The sequence below is a fragment of the Lygodium microphyllum genome, chromosome 19, assembly GCF_053477565.2.
Source record: "Lygodium microphyllum isolate KBCC chromosome 19, Lygodium_microphyllum_v1.1.10, whole genome shotgun sequence".
Lineage (NCBI taxonomy): Eukaryota > Viridiplantae > Streptophyta > Polypodiopsida > Schizaeales > Lygodiaceae > Lygodium > Lygodium microphyllum.
In genome coordinates this window covers 44,465,088-44,469,624 of record NC_141153.1, presented here as the reverse complement: position 1 = coordinate 44,469,624, position 4,537 = coordinate 44,465,088, and the positions used below count along the sequence as shown (strand labels likewise).

The window sequence follows — 4,537 nt, the reverse complement described above, 5'->3', positions numbered from 1 at the left end:
GCTTGGTTATGCTCTCGAATTAATTTTGAGCTGAGATTAAAGCTTTGAATCTTGACATTGATTTGTCATTCATTGTTATGTATGGTTATTTGATGCTCTAGAAAGTGCTTTGCAAATTACTTGGGTCAGATCCTCTTAGATATATGCTACTTGGATATTGGATGTATGGATGCCTTCCACATGATGTTTTGAGCTTTGTTTACTCGTCAAATTTTGTTATAATGGGGGCCACTTCATGACACTTGGATGTTACATTGAGTATTTATTTATGCAATTGAGCTTAAGGGTCTTACAGTGAGATTATGGGTCTTGGTGACATGTACATGCTCTCATCATGCTTTATGTACACAATTGATGCTTAGTGGATTGATCTGACATTACTTTTGGCTTGGCACCTATCTCTGTCATGATGTTCTTAGTGATGTATGCATTTTGGTTGGTTAGTACTAAGCTTCCATTACATTGCTTAGTTTGTCGTGCCTAGGGTTGGTCTCTTCTATTACCCATGAGACCCATTCTATGCATGATGGTTATGCCTATGGGATGTATTTCAGTTTGACACACTAATGCACTATTTATGTGAGCAGTCACCTTCATTTGATAGTTCTTTGCATTGACTTTATGGATAGTTCATTACTTGGTTAGTACCCCTTGATTTTAGCTTGATCTACTAGTGGTTTTAAGACTATTTATAGTAATTACAGTAGCTTGCTTTGACAGTTTGTGCACTTGTTTGCCTTCATTATGGCTGGTGTCTTGAGAATAGTGCTCTCTTTAACATTGACAAGCTGAATGGCACCAACTATAGCTATTGGAAGGCCTAAATCTGGCAAGTTTTAATGCAGGAAATGCAGTTAGATCTTTGAAACATAAGGGTGTCAAGCCCAAACTTATTGATGCAGAGGATTGGCTGAATTAGATGACCTATGTAAGTCCACCATCATATTATTCCTCTCTAAACAGGCGTTTAAAAATGTTGTCTCTAATGGACAGTATTTATGGGAATTATGGGAAAAGATTCGTAATGCCTATGACAAGCATAGCCCGGCTTCTCAGATATATTGACTGAAGTGACTTATGGACCTTCGCATAAAGAAGGGCACTTATATGTTTGCTCACTTAAATGAGTTTCATTCCATTATCAGTCATTTGTCTTTGCAGGGGATTGAATTCAAGGGCACTCTTCTTCCTTCATTTCTCTTATTTATATTGTTTGAATCATGGGATACCTTTCATAGTACTATTATGTATACCAACAAACCTATTGATGGGTTACAATTGCAAGATATAGAAGCTGACCTATTTGGTGGTGAAACCAAATTCCTATGGGACCTCATATCCTCTGCTTCTGGTAAGACCATGGCTTTTTGAAGCAAGGGCACAAACGGATTGGTTCAAGGGAACTCTAACCTTAGGTAGAGGACCCAATAAAGTGGCGTTGAAGTTGTATGGATTTCAAAAAGGTAATAGATCCATTTCCATCGAAGTCGTAACACAGACTCCTACAATGAAGTAACAGATGATGGCACATCAGGAGAGATGAAGAAGCCGTCAAATAGATCTTCCCTAAAGAAATAGAGGCACAATCCTTGACAGTGGGCACTATAAGTAAATTGTCGAAAGAAGACAAGTCTTTTTTAATGGGTGAAGACCTCTTGCCTGAACCCGAAATGACTTTGGAAATCACCTCTAATAGTGAGATATAAGCATGGATGTATTGTTCTCCCTGTTACATGGCCATAGCAGAAATAGAGATAGAGACAGAGCCATAGACAGAAGCAGAGACAGACGCAAAAGTAAAGGTAGAAGACATAATAGAGAGTCTATTCTTCTCCTATAGAACCCCACAGAGGTAGAAACGGAGTTTGAAGAGGATGGAGATGGCAATGAGGAAGAAAACTATGAAAGCAGATGGGTAGAATCCATCCAACTCGAAGAAAGCACAGAAGAGGAAGAAGTTGCAGAGGCTCCAAAAGCAAGAGATCCCATGCTATTAGACATAATGACTTTGGTACCCTTTGGATTGACTAATGAGTCACATCATGTGCAACATTTCCATAGAAAATAGATTAAGTAGAATAAGCTTTCCTTCAGCAGTGGCTCTTATCGGCCTAATCCACCCTTCTTAAGGGAAGATGATGACGATGCACCTTGCCAATAACCACCAGTCCTTCAGCCCAAGCAGAACTTTGAAGGTTCCTATTATGTAACATTCTTGGATGCATCTTCAGAAGATGAATCCTCGAGTCAAGAGCTAACTAATTTCCAAACCAAACCCAAAACAACAACAATATCCTTCTAGTATCCTAAGGCGCAAGAAGAGCCCTCATTGAAAGAGGATGTTGGCTCCAGTGGAGCATCAAAAGAGGAAACTACTCCCTTGAAGGAGTCAAATCTATACCCAAAAGTGTCATGAAGGAAAAATACAACATTAATATTTGCACCTTGGATTAATTCCAGCCTTTGTAAATTTAGTCCTAGCCTATGTGTACATGTGTGAAGAGCCCTTAAGTTTGGAAGAGTGTTAGAATAAAAGGGACTAGAGGCCAAAGGCAAGACATCTTTTGATCATTCAATAATCTTGGTTTTACCATTTTCTTGGAGTTAGCTTCTTTCTAGCCTATGAAGCACTCAGCCATGGCCGTCATGTATTCTTGAATCTCCAACCATTAATACATGATGAGGATGTCTTGGTGCAATAGATTTGTTAATTCTTTGTTGTAGCTTAGTTAATTTTCAATTTCAGTTAGATTTCATTCCATGGTTGATTGCTTTCATTACATTGGTATCAGAGCAGTAGCTTAGATCCTTGCAAAAGTCATTTTCAAGTACTAGATTCAGTTTCCTAGGCTAGAGAGAGCAAACCATAGTTAGGAATTTGAGTGACAGGACTTGACAGGACATGAAGATTTCAAACCGGAGTTATATGTGAAGGTCTGCTACAAACAAGGATGAAGATGGTGATTCTTGGCATTACCAAGGGAAGAAATGGAAGGCTCCAGCCAAAATAGCAGGACGTGATCAAGATTGAGCCAAAATTTGGGGTAAGTGTACAAACAAATGGTTGCAGGACATTTTAACCGTGGTTACTTTTGAGAAGAAAGGGTTTCTTCTTCCCTTTCCTCATTTCTTCAAGCTTTCCACAAGAATCCATGGCCAAGACCACATCAGATCTTCTTCTTCTCACTTCTATCATGAGAATGGGTTGGATGACCTCTTTCCCTGCCTCAAGAGCTTCAAGAGGAGTAGCTTATGTAGCTACTTGGCACCATTGCTGATTTCCAGGACGTGAGTATGCACTCACGCTGTTTGCACCATCTGAACATACTCCTATACTGTGGGAGAAATTCAGGGTGATGATCCTCTTGATGCATTGCTATTGATTCCGGCCTTGGCTCCTTGCTCCTGGAACGCTTGTCTGTAGACTACGGCAAGAAATCAAAGCTAAGGTTTACTGTGTACCTTTCCCCTCAAGTGTCTACTTCCGTTGTGGAGCCCTGCAACAGTGTCTTGTCCACTCACTCTCTTCTCGAGCATACTGATGTGTATGTGCTGCTTGACAATGAAGCCATATACGACATTGCAGACGCTCCTTGGACATTGAGCGTCCTATCTACACTAATTTGAATCGACTCGTATCTCAGGTTATTTCCTTCCTTACGGCCTCGCTTCGCTTTGACGGTGCCTTGAACGTAGACGTTACCGAGTTTCAGACGAACTTGGTTCCTTATCCGAGAATTCATTTCATGCTTTCGTCTTATGTGCCCGTCATTTCGGCTGAGGAAGCCTATCATGAGCAGCTCTTTGTTGCGGAGATCACCAACAGTGCGTTTGAGCCCGCGTCTATGATGGCCAAGTGTGACCCGAGGCATGGAAAGTATATGGCCTGCTGTCTCATAGAGGCGATGTTGTGCCCAGGGATGTAAATGCAGCTGTGGCCACTATCAAGACCAAGAGGACCATTCAGTTTGTGGACTGGTGCCCTACCGGGTTCAAGTGCGGCATCAACTATCAGCCTCCCACTGTCGTGCCTGGAGGTGACCTTGCCAAGGTACAGAGAGCCGTGTGCATGAGCACAAAGATCATCATCCGTGCCACCAGGACTCGAATTTGCAGATCGTAATCCCTGAAATTGTCTGTCATTCCTGCCAAGCACAAGGCTGCCCCAACTTGAACTCCTCTATTTTGCATTAAATAAGGGTTATAGGCTCAGTCTGCATTGAAGAGGACAAGCTCTGTGTTAATGGCCACCATCACTTCTCCTATTCTTGTGGATGATGGACTGAAGGTATATGCAGTCACAGATCAGTAACAAACTGCTAGTTCAAATCAGATTTGAAGGCTTATGGCGTATGTCGCGTCTCTGAAGGTATATGCAGTCACAGATCAGTGACAAACTGCTAGTCCAAATCAGATTTGAAGGCTCCACTCTCCTCTTGCACCTCAGCCCAACAACTCCCTTCAAGTTCCTCTACCCCCCGAGCGCTTCTGATTTGATCACCTCATCACTGCGAGCTGCTGTGTTAGAGGCTTCACT

General features: G+C 41.8%; 1 pseudogene; it reads left to right on the top strand.

Annotated features, from left to right (window-relative positions):
- Window positions 1-3,372: 3,372 nt before the first annotated feature.
- LOC148019807 (tubulin alpha-1 chain pseudogene) lies at window positions 3,373-4,123 on the top strand (annotated as a pseudogene).
- Window positions 4,124-4,537: the final 414 nt, after the last annotated feature.